The sequence below is a fragment of the Lissotriton vulgaris genome, chromosome 1_1 (genome assembly GCF_964263255.1).
Source record: "Lissotriton vulgaris chromosome 1_1, aLisVul1.2, whole genome shotgun sequence".
NCBI classification, from domain to species: Eukaryota; Metazoa; Chordata; class Amphibia; order Caudata; family Salamandridae; genus Lissotriton; species Lissotriton vulgaris.
Genome location: NC_141685.1, coordinates 1,359,490,238 through 1,359,511,399, shown reverse-complemented (window position 1 = coordinate 1,359,511,399; position 21,162 = coordinate 1,359,490,238). Strand labels below are relative to the sequence as shown.

Below are 21,162 nucleotides of genomic sequence, written 5' to 3'. Positions count from 1 at the left end.
GAATCCCTAACGTGATTAGACTTCTTAAAATATAAGGTCTGAAATCTCAATGGTCCCTCTGGTGTTATGTTCAAAGGGAGGGAATATCTTTACCTCTGTGTTTTAGCATTAATCTCCACACTCTAGGCCTGTCACACTTCGGTGCTTGTGATGGCGAAGTAGTTAAATATGGAGATCAAATCTGGTGTCTCATTAACTGAAATGAGTGCATATCCCCTTTTTGACCTTGATTGTTTTGGAATTCTGTATTGTAATGGCATACATTTGGTAATTTTGTCATTGTTTTTGCATCACAAAGTTGATCAATTTGCTTTTCGTGCTTTTACCTAGCACTTTAGTGTATCTTTTATGTGTTGGTTTTCATTTCCAAAGTCAACCCTTCTCTGGGATCATTTTCCCTCTATATAATATCGCTTAGCCTGCGAGCTCCTGCATCTAAGAGGTAGCCTGATGCTTACAGAACCCGATTCTTGGGAACGAAATGTGCATTCCTGTACCATACTTAAACCTGATGCTTTAAGCTCCACTATTATCAGTTTAAAGCTCCACGATTGTAAGCCACAATAGTCTTGAGTATCAGGGCTGACGTGGGGTGCCACACTAGGTAACCCTGCTGCTCCAGTGTATGTACAGTTACTCGGTCCTCAGCCACATCCACTTTTAAATTCGGATAGGTGTCAGTTGTGTCAGAGTTGGATTTCATTGTCCATGAGACCTAATCCAGTGCCTGACTCCAGACTGATTGCTAGGCTTCCTCATCCTAGATCTGGAAGTGGTCACAGAAATAGAAAATCTGTGATAGTATAGGTTATTACTACCCAGCTGCTAATGTGTCCGAGGTTCCAGTTTTCAGTGCTGATGGGATCACTGCGAGTGAACTACATGGCCTTTAAATAAGCATCTTTTAACACATTCTTTATTGTATTTTTATTGACACCCACTGATTGGCTGATCAAGAGTTCAAGCAGACATTTGCCTGCAAGGTGCACAGACCACCATTAACCTTTTGTACAGATCGGGGTTCACAATAAATGTCACCAAATACCATTACAGCCTCTCCAAATACAACCCTGTTTGGGATCAATCCTCTGTTCGATCTCTACTACAGCATCCCCCAATTCACAGGGGGGTTCTCAATCTCCAGAACCAACCTGCTCTTTTTTCAGCCACATCATTGCCTGCCAGTCAGAACGGTCATGCGCCTTCTGGACATGATGGCCACATACAGCAATAGTTCCTCATGCTAGGTTACATGTGCTGCCTTTACAAAAGTGTCCAGCATCTCGGTGGTCACAAGTGGGGTGCGATTTTGAGGTTCTAGTGTTTTTACCCAGGGTCCATCAATATCTGAACTAGAGGGGCTCAAAGAACATCCTCAAAGGCAGACTTCTTTTGGACCCAGTACCACAAGTGTCTTTCACCACTGATGAAACACTCATAGGGTGAGGCGCTCACATGGAGGATATCACAGTCCAGGGTCTTTGGACTTCTCCTCAACAAAAACTTCACATGAGCGACCTGGAGCGTATCGCAATTCATATGGCTTTGAAATTCTCTTCCCCAACAACCGAAAAGAGCATTCTTCTTGGGACAATCAATGTGACGTCTGTGAACTACATCCAGAAGCAAGGAGGGACACACTCACTACAGCTGTCTCAGCTCACACAGACCATTTGGCACTGGCCTATTCAACATCAAATCCACCTCCTGGCGGAGTATCTTCTGGGAGTCGAAATGGTGGTGGACTTGGTAAGCATGACACAGCAAAACGTCCACGAGTGGGTACTCCAGCCCGAGTCCTCCGCTATTATTACCAGCATTGGGGTACTCCGGACATAGATCTATTTGTCACTGTAGAAAACGCAAAATACCAAACCTTCACCTATAGGTGCCAAAATTCAGAGTCAATGGTCCATGCTCTTTTGCTGAACTGATCAGGGATATGTGCTTATGCTTTTCCACCTCTCCCACTCATTCCATATCTCGTCCAGAAACTCAAACAAACATCTGTCAAAATGATTCTCATTGCTCCCAGTTGGGCATATCAGCTTTGGTTCACAATGCTATTAGAGTTGTCCCTAGTATCTCACGAGAAACTTCCCAACATACCAGATCTTCTCACTCACAGCATGGGCAGAGTCTGGCATCCAAACCCCAAACGACCCATGCTGGCAATCTGTCTCCTGAAGTCGTGGAGTTTGGCTATTTATAATTGCCTCCCTAACATATGGACATTCTAAAGGACCCAAGATGTCCAACTGCAATAGCTTGCTAAGAAGCCAAGTGGAAGCGTTTTGTAAATTACGCTTACATACCAGCATATAGACCCATGCGCGCCTACCGTTCAGCAGATAGTTTGCTACTTACTACACCTTCAGAAGTCACGAATAGCTTACACTTCCATATATCTGCACTTTGCAGCAATTGTAGCTTACCTGCAAAGCAGCAAACTGTCACTTTTTCATACACCAGTCGTCAAGGCTTTTATGGAAGGGTTAACACTAACAATTCCACCACAGACACCCGTGGTACATTTGTGGAATTTAAATGTTCTTACAAGACTGATGTCCACAGCTTTGGACCACTGCATTCTTGTCCTCTGCTTTTCCTCTCTTGGAAGGTAGCTTTATTTGTAGCTTTCACTTCCTTAGGAAAAGTTGGCAAAATTCATGCTCAAACTATATAAAGAGCCTTACTTTCAGGTTTTCCAGGATAAGGTACGTCTTTGTCTAAATCCTAAATTCCTACCAAAGGTTATCTCTCCCTTCTGTTGAATCAAACCCTTGACTTACCAGTTTTATTTCCTAAGCCAGACACTGTGGCGGAATGTAATGTAAATGTAAATTGATACTAGTATAGTGCACTACTCACCCACAAGGGTCTCAAGGCGCTTGTACGAATACCGCTGTGGAACCCGTCCTGGCTTTCCCTGTGAGGAGTCCACTCCTGGGCACCCCCAGGGTGAAGGCCAGGCATCCTTAGCGGTGTGGGGGCCGTTGTGGAGATTAAGCAAGCTATTGCCCTGAGTTGCAGAGTGGGACTCTATGATTAGAATAGGCACCGAGATGAGAATTATCAGGTCCGTGGAATTTTGAGCCCAAGACCCGCCGAGGCGGGGAATTGAACCCTGGTCCCGGGCTAGACCTCTGCATCAGGGTCTGCCGCCCTAACCATTGAGCCACACTTCTCCCCTATTGATACACTTGATGTTAAGAGTACTCGTGCATTACTTTGAGAGAATAACATTTTTAGAAAAACACAACTGCTTTTGTGGCTTTCTTAAACCCAAGAAAAGGTGAAGTCCGCTCTAAAGCAGGAATTGAAAGATGGATTGGGAAATGTATTCAAATTTGTTATGTAAAAGGCCAAAAGAACATTACGTTCGAGGCATATGGGCTGCAGACCACACACTATTGCATTAGATCACCACCTGGTGGGGGGCCCGGATAATTACACTTTGCCCCAGTATAGGAACTTTCATAGATTTCCATGATTTGTATCATTCCCCGTCGTCTGAATGGGAGCTTCGGTAGTATCACAACCATAGAAACAAAAGAGAAAAAATAGGCCTAGGCCTCATCTCCTTTTGTATCCTATCACCCTCTTTGTGCAAAAGAGACCAAACTTTTGTCAGGACCAATCGGAGCAGCCTCACCCCCTAGAACCTTCCTGAGAGAGCTCAGAGCCTCAGATTTTTCTACAGCACGTTGTGCTAGGGAGTCTCCACTGAGCTCTGCTCAGTTTTTCACATTCTAACTGTTTATTTCTTCAAGTTTTCTACTTCAATCAGGACATGTCTGACAAGGAGAAGAAAGCCTTATTCAGGTCTTGTGCGTCTTGTGGAAAAAAGCGTCTTTTTGTGGAGGATAAGCATGAAAGCTGTATCTATTGCTTATACCCTGACCACAAGGCCACAGACTGCAAAATGCTGAGAACCTTCTCTACTAAGACACTTCGTGACAGAGAGGGACGGCTTTTGACCTGGCTTCAAAAAATGAAGACTCAGAAGGAGGTTCTCTCATCGGATGAAGAGGATTAGACATCTCTGACTTCCTCTCACAGATCCAAGAAGATGGGTAGGTCTCCTCCTGGTTCTTCTTCAGCTGAGCCCCCTTCTAAGGCCCCTCATAAGATCTCAGACAGGTCTGAGAGGGCTAGTCCCCTTCAATCTCCTCACGGAAGTGAAAAGGAGAGGCAGGGACAGGCTGCTGGATTACTTACAGCCTCTAAGGACAAAAAGGAGGTTTCTATTACTTCTCCTCCGTCCAAAAAGGAAAGAACTGGTGACAAACACTCTACAGGCACTCCAGGGACCGTGCCTGAGAAAAAACAGCGTCCGTCGACTACAAAAACATCAGGTACGTCGACGACGATTACTTCTGGCAAAATTCCCGCTGCTTCCTTGGCTCCGTCGACGGGCTCGTCGTCGGTAGTGGTTTCAGCATCGACGACTTAGTCGTCGTTCAAGGTTCCTGGTTCGTCGACGATGGTGGTCTCCGGAAAACTGCTGTCGACGGCATCGTTGACGACAAACTACGTCGACAACGACGACCATGATGGTGATGACGACGAGTTCGTCTACGAGACCGTCGACTATCATCCCGTCGACGACGACCAAGACTCCGTCGACGAGGTCTTCTGTGCCGTCGACGATTCCGTCGACAATACCGTCGAGGACCTCCGCACCGACGACGACTGCTCCGTCGACAAAGCCGTCGACGGGTAAAAAACTGAAATTTCCTCTGCATAGAATGAAAATTACACCTGAGATGACGTCTCCTTGACGAGTTTCGACAGATCTACCGACATTGCTTCTAGATGACGATTCGGAGGAGGATGAGGAGAATGAAGGCCATTTTGGGGATGCCTACAGTCCCTCAGACTTAAATGTAAAACTGCCGGAGACTGACACGGAGGAATACTATGAGCAATGTGACCAACGGGTGCATCAATATGTTCCACAAGGACTACATCCACCTGGTTTAGGGCAGGACATGGTGGCCATGCCCGCCTCTTTGATTTCTGACCTGCAGTTGATGCTGCAGGACTATAGGAACAGGTTTCCTTCGGAACAGTCAATGCAGTCTACGCAACCTCCACCTCAGGCGTTGCCGCAAGCGCAGCCAGTGGTCGAACTTCCTCCGTCACAAGTGGTGTCTCTCACACCACCAACGGTCATTCCTAGGGTCCTTTCCCAGACACCGGATCCCGGACCCTCAACTCCTATTCAGCAGGATACCTCTTCGGATGATGAGGTACAGGTGGATCCCTTGACTGATCCATTGCAGGACCCAGACTTGGATCAAGGAGACAGTGGGTTTCAAGATCCAGACGCCACTGGTCGGGATACTTCTATTTCCTCTCCAGTTGATATAGGGGGTTCCATAACCTCATGGAGAGAGCTGCAAAGAGGTTTGGACTACCAATTTCGAAGGAAGAGTCTGAATGTTTCCTGTATGACTTTAAGGATAAGTACAGAATTACTGTCAAATCCATTCCTATTATTGAGCATGTGTGGGAGGAAGGTATGAAGATAATGCAAAATCCAGCCACTGTGATTCCGGTTCTCCCCAGGTTGGAAAAGAAGTATAAGGCTCCAGATGGCAGTCCAGCTTGTCTTCTTGGGCAGCCGAAGCCTGATTCGGTGATATCACAGGCTGCTCAAAGCAAGTCCAAGAACCCATCAACACCTTTGACTACGCCTCCGGACAAGGACGGTAGGCGCCTGGATAACGTGGGGAAGAGGTTTTCTTCCATGGCCAGCTTACTGGTTCGAGCAGCAAATGCTCTCGCCATTCTAGGCAAATATGATCGCCAGATGTGGTGTGACATGGAGTCGTTTGTGGAACAACTGCCAGACTCCGCGAGGGAAGAGGCAAAGAGTTCTGATGGAGGGAGAAAAATCATCCTCTGAAGTTATCGACTGTGCTATGGACATAGCGTCCACGGCTTTTCGAGCATTGGCAGGGTCAGCTGTGCTTCGTCGCCAAGGTTGGTTGAGAGCCACCTGGTTTCGTCAGGAGGTCCAAAATAAGATCCTGGACCTCCCATTTGATGGAGAGATGCTCTTTGGTAAGCATGTTGATGATGCCCTGCAGAGTATAAAAAAGGATACGGACACGGCGAAGTCTTTGGGATCACTCAACTACCGTAAGGTCCCATTTAAAGGCGCTCGTGGCAGAGGTTTCTCTTCATACAGAGGCAACACCCAACAGAGATATTCCTCTCCGTCTTCGCAATCTTATAAGACTAAGTATTCAAATCAACGGCAGGGACAATCGGCGTCTTACTCTCGCCAACCTCCGTGAGGTAGTCAGAACAATCAGGGACGCGACAACACCAAGAGACAATAGCGGCCTCCTGGCTCTACCTACTGTTCCTCCCCTCCCAGTCACATCAGTGGGGGGCAGGATATCATTTTGCATGACCAGCTGGAAGTGTATAACATCGGACTAGTGGGTCCTGAATATTGTTCTGAATGGCCATACGTTGGAGTTCCAAGACCTTCCTCCAACGAGAGCTCCGGGCGCCACCCTCACGAAACATCTGGGACTGCTCCACCTCGAAGCCCACCAATTGTTCCTCAAGGGGGCAATAGAACCGGTACCTCTCTCTCAGAGGGGCAGAGGTTTTTATTCCAGGTTCTTCCTGGTTCGGAAGACGGCAGAGACTTGGCGCCCCATACTAGACCTACGAGAGCTCAACACCTATCTCATCAAGCTCTCTTTCAGGATGGTCACTCTCCAAGAAATTCTTCCTCTTTGGAACCCAGGCGACTATTTGGTGTCTCTGGATTTAGAAGATGCGTATTTCCACATTCCAATACACCCAGCTCACAGACAATATCTGCGATTCACAGTGGGAAAGCCATTTCCAATTCAAGGTGCTTCCGTTTGGCCTTCGGTCTGCACCTCGAGTATTCACCAGTGTTGGCACCAGTAGCAGCTTTTCTACGAAAACAATCCCTGAAGGTTTTCCCTTATTTGGACGACTGGCTCGTCAAGGATCCATCTTTCAAGGACACCTCTCAAGCTGTTTCGGCTTGCATTCAGTTGTTCAATCACCTGGGCCTTCAATTGAACAAACACAAGTCAGTTCTACAGCCCTCCAGCTCCACAAGGTTCCTTGGGGCCATTTTAGACATGACGCAATGCACAGCTCGTCCTTCAGAAGAACGTCAACAGAAGTTGATCATATCGGCTCGCCAACTGTTCCACAAGAAATGTCTTTCAGTCAGACAATACAAGTCCCTGCTCGGGTCGATGTCATCCTGCATACCATTAATACCTCATTGCAGGCTGCGAATGCGTCCTCTGCAGGAAGAGCTAGACAAACAATGGTGCCAAGCAGAGGGATCATTCAACGACAAGGTGTTGGTGACACCAAAAATGAAAGGCATGCGAATTGTGGCTAGTGCAGGACAACATCGCACAGGGTCTGACGTTCAGAGTATCACCATCCCCTCTGATCATGACAACGGATGCCTCTTTGGAAGGCTGGGGAGCGGTGCTCCGTGAGCTTCAAGTCAGCGGGCACTGGAGTCCAGAACAGCGTCAGTGCCATATACATTTTTTGGAGCTAGCGGCCATTCGTTTGGCTTTGCAGGCTTTCCTTCCCAGGGTCCGAAATCATACAGTGCTGGTCCGGACGGACAATACGACGGCCATGCACTACGTCAACAAGCAAGGAGAAACGAGATCGCAAACTATGTCCAAAGAAGCTCAGAGGATCTGGGATTACGCGATTCTACACAACATCAGCTTGAGAGCCGAACATCTGGCAGGCTCTCTCAATGTCAAGGCGGATGCTTTGAGTCGCCAGACGGAGGTGAATCACGAATGGGAGTTGAATCAGTCCATTCTGGAGAGTGTGTTTTCGGTCTGGGGACACCAACCATCGACCTTTTTGGCTCTCCGGTTAACGCAAAATTCCGGTTTTACGCAAGCAAAGTTCCCCATCAGGGATCTCTGGGGAACGCCCTTTCGATGGCCTGGTACAGCGCATTCTTTTACGCTTTTCCGCCAAGTCCCCTCATTCCTCGAATACTCAGGAAAATGAAAGCGGAGCCATGCAAGATGATTCTCATTGCACTAGCGTGGCCCCGGCAATTTTGGTACACAGAACTCATTCTACTCTCCCAAGCTTACGACCAATTCCTTCCCTATTGTCGAGGAATCCAGGACAAGTTTACCATCCGGATCCGAAATCACTGCACTTGACAGCGTGGCTCCTGAACACAGAGAGTTCCGTCATCTGAATCTCTCCCAGGAATGTAGAGACGTTTTGTCCCAAGCTCGAGCACTAATAAGACTTACAAGGCTAAATGGAAGAGGTTCTGGGTGTGGTGTCAGAGACAAGATCTCCATCCTTACAAATCTCTACCTCATCAACTTTGCCATATATACTATCATTGGCAAAGTCTGGATTGGCACATTCATCTGTTAAGGTACATCTTGCAGCCGTATCGAGGTTTAGGCGCAGTTCTTCAGGCCCTTCCTTATGGTCCTCTAGGATTATTAAACAATTCTTAAAAGGCTTGTTATGAATGTATCCTCCAGTTCGCCCTCCTCCACCAGTTAGGCAACTCAATCTTGTCCTGGCTCAACTCATGAAAGCTCTGTTTGAGCCGGTGCACAAGGCGGACTTGAAATTCTTGTCTTGGAAACTTGCCCTCCTCTTAGCTCTAACATCAGCGAGAAGAGTGAGTGAGCTTCAAGCCCTCTCCATAGTGCATCCATTCCTGCAATTCAAAAAAGATGTGCTTATCCTTCGCACCAATCCGAAATTTATTCCAAAGGTGCCGTCTGAGTTCCACTTGAATGAACCTTTGGTTTTAAAGTATTTCTTTCCGCGCCCTTCAATGCCTGGGGAACGCACATTACATTCTGTGGACGTTCAAAGATGCTTAAAATTCTACTTAGAGCGCACACAACCCTTTCTGTTTGTGTCCTACAGCGCACCACGGAAGGGTTTCCTTTGGCAAAGAGTGGCATTTCCCGCTGGATCCCCAGTGCGATTCAATTCTGCCATCAGGAGGCGGGCAAGCCTTTGGACAGAAAAGTCTGTGCACATTCCACAAGGTCTGTGGCATAGTAGATGGCTCTTTTCTCTGGAGTCGCCATTAAGGACATATGCAGGGCAGCAACGCGGAGCAGTACCCATACCTTCACGAAGCACTACTGCCTGGAGTCTGCAGGACGAGACGACGCGGCTGTTGGTCAAGCAGTTCTGCGGAATCTTTTCCATTGAGAGGTGAGCTTTCCCCACAAACCCTCCATCCTGGGGAGCACATTTTGTTTCTTGTTTGCTATGCTAGAAGTTTATATGCTTTATGGTTATGTGATGCCATGTAGCTACAAAATGTGTCTTGGTTATTACTGCTAGCTACTCTGATACAAAGCATGGGAATCTATGAAAGTTCCAATACTGGGGCAAGAAAACAAGTTACTTACCTGTAACTTTGGTTCCCCAGTAATGGTAACTTTCCCAGATTACCATGCGCCCACCCTCCTCCCCTGGGAAAGCTCAGTTTTTTGACAGAGATAGTGGCGGTTTGCACAACGGCTACGAAAATCTGAGGCACTGAGCTCTCAGGAAGGTTCTAGGGGGGTGAGGCTGCTCTGATTGGTCCTGTCAAAAGTTTGGTCTCTTTTGCACAAAGAGGGTGATAGGATACAAAAGGAGATGAGGCCTAGGCCTATTTTATCTCTTTTGTTTCTATGGTTGTGATACTACAGAGGCTCCCATTCAGACGACGGGGAATGATACAAAGCATGGGAATCTATGAAAGTTACCAATACTGGGGAACCAAAGTTACAGGTAAGTAACTTGTTTCCTTGTTGTTGTCTTGGAAGAGTCTTTGTCTGTTGGATGACTCCTACCTTAGATCGTAATGCGCATGGGCATCGACTCCATCTTCAGATTGTTTTTTTCCGCCATCGGCTCGGATGTATTCATCGTTCGGTCCAGTTACTGATCTCTTTTCCAATCCATTTCCGAATCCATAACTAAGCCAAAATACCATCGGCATCGTCGTCGACATTGATTCCGGTTACTAACGTCGAACAGACTTCACTTCTCAAATCCAGCATTAGTCTGGGCCGTCAGGCCCAACTGCCCCATTGGGCCTTTGGCTCCTGGAAAGAACACCCTTCAAGAAGTGCCCTTATGTGGACACAAATTCCCTCACACCGATCTTCATGAGGTTTGCAATCTCTGCTTATCTCCAGAGCACAAGAGTCGAGACTGTGAGGCCTGCGCTTCGTTCCGGTCCAAGAAAACAATCAGGGTCCGTCGAGCTCGAAGAGTAATGGCGCAGTCATCCTCGTCGACACCAGACCTCATCATAAACGAGGCTCCGATTGAAGTAGATGTCGAAGAACAGCAGCACGAAGACATCGCTTCCGAAGCAGAGGATTCAACTTCTGGAGTTGAGAGATCGATCCGAAGATGACGATCTTCCAGCTGGTCAACAGGTCGTGAGTACAGATGTCAAACCTGTTCATCCCACCATACCGGGACAGGCTTTGGTTCCACCTCCACCTTTGGGTCCAAGTGCACACCGACCAAAACCTTCCGACTCCCATCCTTCGGACTCGGCAGTAAAGAATACAAAAAAACCTCCAGTCGACTCGGGCTCGAGTCAGTCTGTCGGTCCCGAAAAGCAGAAGGTCCTTAAGCCCAAATTAACACCGGCACCAAAGCAACCTTCGGCACTGAAAGAGGTTCCCAAAGCTACCAAACCAAAAACCACCCTGGTTCAGAAAAAAAGTGGACCCGAAGAAGGTTTCGGTACCGAAACATACTTCGACTCCAAAGATAGATGAGTCGAAAGTGCCATCTTTCTTGCATTGGTATGCCCCCACTTTTTTTCTGACTGCTGATGTGCTTTGACTGAGTGTGCCCTGGGCTCCTGCCAACCAGGTACCCAGGGCCTGTGTTCCTTCCCTAAAAACTGTGTTGAAACAAAACCCAATTGGCATCTCTGGCCACTTATCAACCCCTAGTAAATGATACCCTAGGTACCCAGGGCATGGTGACCAAAGAAGACCCCTAAGGGCTGCACCACTTATTGTGCCACCCTTAGGAGCCCTGTACCTGGGTACCCACACACTGCCTTTGGCAGGGTGAGTGCCTAGGTGTACAGAACTAAACAAAGAGTCGACATGGCACACATCCCTGTATGCCATACCCACAAACCCACTGCTCTGGCATATCTCAGTCACCCCTCTAGCTGGGTGCCCTATGCCAGTGGTGTGGGCCCAGGTGCATGAGCCCTGTGCCCCTACAGTACCGAGGGCCATTCCTGGGCACTGTAAGTGCAGTGATGTCATTAAGAGTATATGGTGCTGGGAGGTTGTCATTACGAATTCCGCAGTACCATAATGGCTACACTGAAGACTGACAAGTTTGGCACCAAACTTCTTAGCACATTAAACCCACACGGATGCCAGTGTTTGATTTAATGTAAAATGCACCAGAGGGCATCTTGGAGATGCCCCCTGAAAAATCTAACCTACAATCCACGTCTGGCTGAGTGGCTGCAGAGGCTGCCACACGGCAGACATGTTGCTGGACTCCTGGGTAGGAGAGCCCCCGCTCTCCTGGGCCTGCAACAATGCACATCCTTGGCGAGGTGCTAGATCTCTTCCCCCAGGATGGGCAGGGGGAAGCTTCAAAGGCATACCACCTCTGTGAGATTCTCCAGACCATTTGCTGTACCCAGCAACCAGCCCCCACCAGTCCCCGTCCCCCCCCCCCACTCTGGCAGGAAAAACTACATCAGGAAGGGGGGTGTGCCAACCTGTGCCAATCCCACCCCATCAGGCGGGCGAGACGAGGTGAAGCACGACCCCTGGCTCCCGCCATCTTGAAGATGGGGGGCCCTGCCCAATCACAACTAGGCTCCGGCCCCCCTCCCACAGGAGAGGAGCAGGCCAGGGGGTGTACTCACCCCAGGACAGGGACCCATTGGTCCCTGTTCTTGCCCTACCTGTAACGCCCCTAAATTCAGTATTTAGGGGCTCCCTGAACCTTCCTTCCTCAGATCCCGATATGAAAAGAAGAAAGAAGATCAAGAAGAAGACCCGCAGTGCAGCTGCTAACAGGTCGACAACAACTGACTTGGCCCCAGCCCTACCGGCCTGTCGATCCTGGAACCTGCTCCTGCTTAATCCCGGCGACTCCTGTGGACAGCAACCTTGGGACACCCGGAGGACCTGCCTGCCTTGATCCTCTTGAAGACTGGGACTCCCATCAGCAGAGGCTCTGCTGAAACAACCCACCTGGTGCCAACCAGGAAGCTCCGGACCAGCCCACTCTGCACCCGCCGAGTACCGGGCCGGGCACAACTGAACCAAGACCACGAGGACGTCCCCCGGCGACTGGGACCCGAGGTCCAGTGCCCAAAGACCCTCCTCGACGAACCAGCCGACACCTGCAGAGTCAGAACCAGGGGCTACCCCAACCGCGACCAACCGAGGGTAAGCTTTTCGGACACCAAAGACACCCCTGGCGCCCTACAGCCCCCTGTGCGTCCCTTTGAGGTGCCTACCTGTGGTCCAAGATCCCAACTTACCTCTCGAAGTGCTGGTCGCCCCTGGAGAGTCTCTGTCCCCGAGCCTGCAACCTTTGTTCCCTTTCGACATTTCCCATTGGATAACATTGAGCACCCGATGGCTCAAAAGCACCCTGCACCCAGCCGCCCGAGTGCCGCTGGCTGTGACCCCTGTCCTGTCCTACTCCCCCCCCCCCCCCCCCCCCCCCCCCTGCCCTGAGCAAGTGACCAGGAGCCCAGCTCCCACAGCCGTGTGGCCTGCTAGCCAGCAGCCACCAACTGAAGGCCCCCTTCCCTCATTGGATACCATTGGGCCTACCTACCTCTGCACCCGGCCACCCCTGTGCCTCTGGGAGTGAACTAACTGTACTGACCTGACCCTGGAAGACCCCTGAGTCTATGCCCAGAACCTTAACTTCACAAACCAAGTACTCACCTGGAAACCGGTAATTTACTTACCTGCCACTGGATAACATTGACTAATTTTCACTCGAAAATGTTCGAAGTGTGAAGTTTTGAAATCCTGAAAATATTCAGATAAAATCAGCCAAAGTTCGAATTCCGAAGTACTCACCTGTGATCAGGGGAGAAGCCAGTACTGTACGTTTCAGCCCAGTACTGAACCGCAAAAGTAATCCCTAGCGGGGTTACTAGTAATCTGTATTCTCTCCATAGGAACCCTTTGTCTGCTTTTGTATGAAATTTCTTCTGTCTACTTTAGAAAACTTGAAATATTCTTAAAAAATCACACGAAATACTGAAACGCAATTACCTACCTGTTTTGAGTTAAGACCCCAGTGCTGGTCCTAGGAGACCAATGCTGGCTTACAAAAGTAACGCAATCGTACTTTACCTGCAACCTGAATTTTCTCCCATTGAATAACATTGTCAGATTTCCATTGAAAAGTTTCTAAGTGTGAACTTTTAAAACAGCTTTATATTCATGAAAATTCACTACAGTAACTAAAACGTTTTTGCTAATCTGGTTTCAGCTTAGACCCCCAGACTGAATCTGATATCTAGTCCTGGGACTACCAAAGTAATCTATATAGTAATCCACTGTACTTACATGTGAAAAACCCATTGAGCTCAATGCTATAGTGTGTTTTAGGATTGTGTTGCTTACTGTCAATACTGTATTAATTGTGTGCATGAACTTTATTGCTCCTTGGCAAAGTAATTACATGAGAGAACTCATAACAAGAAAAGTATATTTTTATAACTGTTGGTTCTAAAAATAAAACGCCTATATCTGTGGATATAAAAACAATTGGACTGGAGTTCATTCCTTGAGTGTGTGAAACCTTTTGCTGACTGAGTGTGTACATAAAATGCTTTACACTGCCCTCTGGTACTACCTTACTGCTCGACCAAGCTACCACTTTGGAGAGTAAGGTCAGTTCTGACTTTAACCTCGGTTATACCTCTGGGGTTGGTGGACTCTATACACACACTGTACTTCATTCTAGTCCAGTATATATAGAGCCACTTTCTCACATACTACGGGAACAAAAACTCTGTCCAAATAGCACGGATCCTAGGAAAAAGTCTTCGAAACCAAACCCTGCTCCAAAGACAATGGACACTGTTAAACCTAAGCATTTCGGCCCGATACCATAGGAATTGGCGCCGAAAAAAGATTTGCCAGTAAAAGAGCTATTTAAACCTGATCCAGAGCAAAAAACTCTTCATATTAATCCAAAGACTGGACATATCACTTCAGTGCCTGAAAAGAGGAAAATGGACTACCCTAAAACACCGCCAGTTCCTCTAAAAAGCATGCTCAAACTTCACCAATGAGGATCCCTTCACCAGAAAGAGAAGTACCAGTAGATATTACTCCTGTACATTCACCATCTTATACCACAAGATGAGGATGATGGGGATAGTTACTCACAGGACATAGAGAGTGAACCTCACAACAATGACATTAATGATCCAGATGATATTCCTGGGCCATCAGGGGACCCATGGGAAGATTATAATGCACCAGATGCACCAGATCTACCTCAAGATGATGTATACCCATCTAGACCATCTCCCCCAGATGACACTATTGGGTTTACGCAGCTCATTCATAGAGCAGCCACTTTCCATGGGGTAGACCTACACACAGATACAATGGAAGAAGACTTCCTAATGGACACTTAAATTTCATCACATAAAACCACATCCACACTTCCAATACTTAGTGGAGTGGTAAGACCTGCACCCGAAAAATTTGAAGACCCAGTCAGAGCAAGGATAATTAATCACAGACTAGAAAAAAAGTACAAAGCGGCTCCAACTGATCCAGCATACATTAAAGGACAGTTGCCATTAGACTCACTAGTAATGTCAAATGCGAGAAAAAGAGCTCATTCGCAGACAACAGGGGATGCTCCACCCCCTGACAAAGAGTCTAAGCTTTTAGATGCCTCAGGAAAACACACCATTTCACAAGCTGCTAATATCTGGAGGATTGCTAACACTCAAGCCTTGTTCGCAAGATACGATAGAGCTCATTATGATGAGTTCGAGTCACTCATGCAACACTTGCCAGAGCAATACAAGACCAGGGCTTCTGACCTAATACAGGAAGGCAGAGTCATTACAAATACCTCCATAATAAGATGTGCACTAGACACAGCAGACACAGCTTCTGGAGTAATAAATACAGGGGTATTGTTGTGTAGACATGCATGGTTATGCATCTCTTGGTTTAAACCTGAAGTACAAGCCAGTATCCTAAACCAGCCATTTGACCAACAAGATCTTTTAGGTCCATCAGTGGACAGTGCACTAGAAAAGGTGAAAAAAGATACTGACACGTCAAAATCCATGGGAGTTTTACAAACACAAGCCCATAGACCTTCCTTTCGTCGCCCCTCTTATAGGGGCGCCTCTAAAGGTTTCCAAACTGACAATACCTCCTCTTCTTTTAAAGCGCCCAACCAAACCTCGCCTAATAAAGGATGTTATAGAGGAGGTTATAGAGGAAGCAACAATTAGGGTAGAGGTAGAGTCAACCGCAACACCTCTACTCCCAAACAGTGACTTCCCTTCCATCCCCCCAGACCATTCCACTCCTGTCGGGGGGAGGTAACAACAGTTCCTACCTGTCTGGAACTCCATCACCACAGACAGGTGGGTCAGACAAATAATTCATTCAGGTTATTGTCTGGAGCTCACTTCCACTCCTCCAACAATACCACTCAGTCAGTGTCCCATGTCACAGGAACACCTCGTACTGCTAAGACTAGAGGTGGAATCTCTACTGCAAAAGAACGCAATAGAACCAGTCCCAAAACATCAAAACACAGGAGTTCGCATACTTCTCATACCCAAAAAGGATGGGTCCCTCAGACCTATTTTAGATCTAAGGCCCCTAACCCTGTACAGACAATCAGACCATTTTCACATGGTCACACTACAACAGGTTCTACCGTTGCTAAAGAAGGGAGACTTCCTTGCCACATTAGATCTCAAGGACGCCTACTTCCACATTACCATACATCTATCGCACAGAAAGTACCTAAGGTTCATTATAGAAGGTCAACACTACCAATTCAAGGTACTCCCTTTCGGAGTAACTACAGCACCTTGAGTTTTCACAGTGTCAAGCAGTAGTAGCAGCATACTTAAGAAGGGACAACATTCATGTCTTCCCATATCTGGACGATTGGTTAATAAAATCCAAGTCATACAACCAATGTGTACAGCACACGCATCAAACAATATGTCTGCTACACAAAATGGGATTCACAGTAAATCAAAAGAAATCCCATCTCCAAGCATCCCTGTCTCAGCAGTATCTGGGGGCTACAATAGCTACCACCAAGGCAATAGCATACCCCAACCCAGCAAGAATGCAAACTATGCAGCATCTTATCAAAAGATTCCAACCACAACACTCACTACCAGCTCAAGTGTTTATGCAACTAATAGAAATGATGGCTTCTTGCATTTTCATACTGCCGTATGCAAGACTACAAATGCGCCCCATTTAAGAGTGCTTAGCAAGTCAGTGGAATCAGGCTCAGCAACAAATAACCAATCTGGTGGTGATAGACGACCGGACATATATCTCTCTGCAATGGTGGAACACCAAGAACCTTTCCAAGGGCCGGCCGTTTATAGAACCTGTTAGCAGATAATACTAACCACAGACTCATCTCTAACAGGATGAGGATCGCATTTACAAAAGCACACAGTACAGGGTACATGGACAATGCAACAAAAACTACTCCACATAAATCATCTGGAATTACTACCGATTTTTCTAGCTCTCAGATAGTTTCAGCATTACCTGTCAAACAAAGCTGTACTAGTCCGAACGGACAATATGACAGCAATGTATTACATTAAAAAACAAGGAGGAACACACTCCCTACAGCTCTCCTGGCTGGCACAGAGCTTATGGAGATGGGCCATTCCTCCAAACATTTTTTTAATAGCAGAACATCTACCAGGAGTTCACTATCAAGTTGCAGATCTATTAAGTCGTCGGAGACGACAGATACACGAATGGGAACTTCATCATCAAGTTTTTCAGCCGTTTTTCGAGTGTGGTCAACCAGAGATAGATCTGTTTGCTACAAACCACAACTCCAAATGCCCTAGCTTCGCCGCCAGATACCCACACCCATTATCCAAAGGCAATGCAGTATGGATGAACTGGTCAAACATATTTGCGTACGCTTTTCCACCTCTCCCACTAATTCCATTAGTGGTTCGCAAGCTACAGCAACATTCTCTCACATTGATTCTCATAGCACCAACGTGGGCAAGACAACCTTGGTACACCACACTACTAGAGATGTCAGTATTACCACATCGCAAACTAAAACTCTCTCCACATCTACTAACACAGAACCATGGAGAGATTATGCATCCAGACCCAATGCAGCTCATTCTAGCAATTTGGCTCCTGATGTCTTAGAATTTGGATATCTAAATGTATCACCCGATTGTATGAACGTCATAAAAGAAGCAAGACGCCCTACCACTAGAGCATGTTATGCAGCAAAGTGGAAAAGGTTTGTTGTATATTGTACAAATAACATCAATCCTTTAGATGTTTCCATACAAAACATATGCTATCTGTTATATCTGCAAATATTTAACTTCTCTTATTCCTCAATCAGGTTACATCTTGCTGCTATAGCAGCATATCTTCAAAACAGACAACATTTGTCATTGTTTAGAGTACCTGCAATCAAAGCGTTTATGGAGCATGTAGTCTCAGATAATGAGCAGTGTGTGTAAGGAAACGGGGTGTATTATATGGAGTTGGTGTGTGACCTCCCATGTAATACACTTACCAACCCCTTTAGGCCAGCAGGTTTTGTCTTTAAAACACTCAGCTCAATCCTGGGTAGCTGTGGCACTTAGCAGCAAGACTTACACAGCTACCAGAGCGTTTCGGAAATATAGATTTTACAAGCAATAATACATCAGAGAAAATTCACTCAACTGTGAACAAGCCTTGGCAAAGTCAACAAATTGGACACTTGGAAGCTTTTGCAACGAAAACCTAAGTAAGTGTAAATGCGGTTGATTAGAAGTACTTGGGGTGACCGACTCCAGCATGGAGCTAATCAAGGGGTCCAGAAAGGTCTCCAAGAGCAGTTACCTACACAAAAGAAGCAGTGCTCCAGCAGTTCCAGGCACTTTATACATGTTGAAATGGATTCCTAGGAGTGGCCCTGATGCAAGTGATGAAGGATGCTGAAAATACTCTAAGGATGCAGTTGATGGGTGTCTTTTTGCAGGGATATCTCAGTCCACAAAGTTGGTGAGGGGGTAGTGGTTGCAGGGTTGACGTCCCACAAATTCCTTCCTGGTCTGGCCGAAGTCCAGTTGCCTGCTGTCAGTCACAGGCAAATACTTCTGCGTCATTAACTCGTGCTTCTGTGGGTCCCAGCAACTCTACGACAGCACTACCAGATTCAGAGAACGCTGGTGCAACTCTGTGTATTGGGTCTTGGTTCTCGGTGCTGCACGGCTGCGGTGGTAGCAGCTTGAAGACTTTGGGTTACCAACTTGTCCCAGCAGGTTTCTCCCAGTTGTTGTCACTGTGCTGTGAACAGGAGGCCAGTCAGTTGGCCCTTGGAGTTCTCTGGATTGGGCTGGGCTCTGGAGACAGCTGTTCGCAGAGCAGGACACAAGAGGTGCAGTCCTTGCCAGTGCAGCCCCTGTTTCCTGGTCCCTCGGTGCAGCAGGGCAGTCTTTGTTTGATCTTTCTTCCAATGCCATCTTATGATCAGAAGATGCCCTCTGGACAGGATGCAGTTGGTAGCCTCCCACCTAGTGACCACTTCCTTTGGAGTGTGGCATTTGGTTATCCCAGGATGCACCATTGTACCCAATTCCAAAATGACTAGACCCTCTCCTGGTTGTCAAACCTCCCTAGCCCACCCCAGAGTGTTGCTACCTCTAGGCTACACACTCCTGGGGAAACCTGTTTGGCAATTTGTTTTCCCTCTCTGCTCCCCATGCCAGTCTGTCTACTTCGCCAATGGGGCAGCCCTCCCCCTGGTATCCCAAATCTCCCCTCCAAAGGTGGTTTTACCTTTAAAGCCTGCCTTTTGGAGCCAATACCCAAGTTTCCTGCAGAAGGTGACACCTCCCTCACCTGCTAGCCCTCATTATTCTTGGTTAGGAGATCTCCAGTGATGGTTATAAGTATTTGAATTATTCCTCCCACATGTGCGAATCCCGGAGCACTTCTTCATAGATTATCTCTTAAGGGTAGACTGTCACCTTTCTTCAGAAAGTCTTTCAGAAACACTTAAGAAGGAGCATAATATGCAGCCTAGAAAACTGGAGAAAATCTTCAGATTGTACCATATAAATGCATAATTTGAGGTAAATGTTTTTACAAAACAGATCCAATCACTCTTACACACCCATTTCTGTAAAAGTAAGAGATGAAGGATAGTAGGACAGTACAACAGTGTAGCATCATAGGCTGCTATTATGGGAGTTTTAAACGGTATCTGTGCCTTTCAGGATCCAGATACTAGCAGTATCCCATCACGCCCAGCAGGTGGCAGTTGCATCAGTTCTTTTTTCTGGGACCTGGTGACAGGATCCTGGAGCACTGAGCTCTGCATTTCAGGATTTTTTTTCTTCAAACTTTACCTTTGGAGTTTTGTTAAAACGGATTCACTCAATGTCATTCATCATTCCCTCACTATTTCAGGCTTTTTCCGGCAGAAAATTGTGGAATTGTTTTCATTTAATATGCCTTCTGTGATAAGAGCCCTGCCTGTGGGAAAAAGAACAACAATTAAGACCCTCACAAACTTCTGTATACTCTGCCTTCCATCTAGTCATGGTCCAGAGCAGTGGCAGCACAGCAAGAAATGTTTGTCGCACCTTGTGAGAGAGTCACTAAGGAACGGCGCAGACTGCAAGTGCATTCCCAAGATGAGGCCTCAGAGCAAAGAGAGGGTCAGTCCTCCACCAGGGCTCCTACAGCTACCTCTGAGGGATGTGGAAGATTAAAAAAGGGGGTCCGGTCCAAAAAGAGGGCTCCAGACCAAAAGCAATATCTTTTCTGGTCGATGTTGAAACCCGGTACAGCACCGACTAGCTCGCCGTCCAGGGCTAGTTCGTCTTCGAGGAAGGTGCATAGAACTAATACGCCTACAACGCACACTGTAAGATTGCCATTGAGATGTCTGAGGAAATTGACGTCAAGACATCGAAGAGCATTTTGACGTCGAGGACACAAGATAAGAAGAGAAAAAGGAGGAAAATCTATTCTTCTCCGGATTCGGAGTACTCATGGGCATACTCCCCCTCTTAAGTGATAGTACTACCGGACTCTTCACCACCACTGCCTATTATACCTGGGCCTACTCCGTCAGCGCCAATTCCTCCGCCTGTGGAATCACTAAGGCTTAGATCGCGTTCCGGAACCATCGTGCACGCCACCACAGGCATTTTCAAGGCGTTCGTCTTCCAGGTGCTCTTGCCATCGAATGCACAAATCTTGTTCAAGAACCAGGACACGTACAACCTCCAGGCATCTGTCAAGACACACAACACCATCATCTGTGACTTCAGGGCAATATTCGTCGACATTGTCAGATTCTCCACCACCTCGCATCTCTCCGGTGGATGGCATCACCACTTTTCAGAAGGTCCTGTTGAGAGTAGCAGCAAAACTTTATACACAGATGCCGGTCCCCACATCTGTTATTTTTTAGACTTTGTATCTGTGGTCTGCATCAAGACCACTGCTTCCATTGGTGCCAGGACTTTTAGAGCCAGCAGTGAAACTTTTTCTGACCCCAGCTTCAACTAAAACTGTCTTTCGTGCCTACAAACACATATAGACCTCCTGGGCAAGAGCCTCTCTTCCTCCGATCTGATCCATCTCCTGACTCTGGGGTTATATTAGCAGCCATTAAGCATCATGCTACCATTCCTGCTTCCTCAGTTCTACCTGATAAGGCAAGTAAAAAGCTGGGTTCTTTTGGTTGCAAAGTTGGATACACTGCTGCAATCATCTTGAAAGCGGCCAGTGCTGCTGCCCTCCTTGGAAGATACGATAGTGTTTTGGGACTCTAGCCAACAATTTGTGGAGATCTTTCCAGGGACAGAAGGGAAGACTT

General features: G+C 47.2%; 1 protein-coding gene and 1 pseudogene across 2 annotated transcripts in view; both read left to right on the top strand.

Annotated features, from left to right (window-relative positions):
- LRP1 (LDL receptor related protein 1) overlaps positions 1-21,162 on the top strand; it is a 1,437,817-nt gene that overhangs the window by 457,479 nt on the left and 959,176 nt on the right. The window lies entirely within an intron of this gene.
- On the top strand, positions 3,794-6,353 carry LOC147749169 (uncharacterized; annotated as a pseudogene).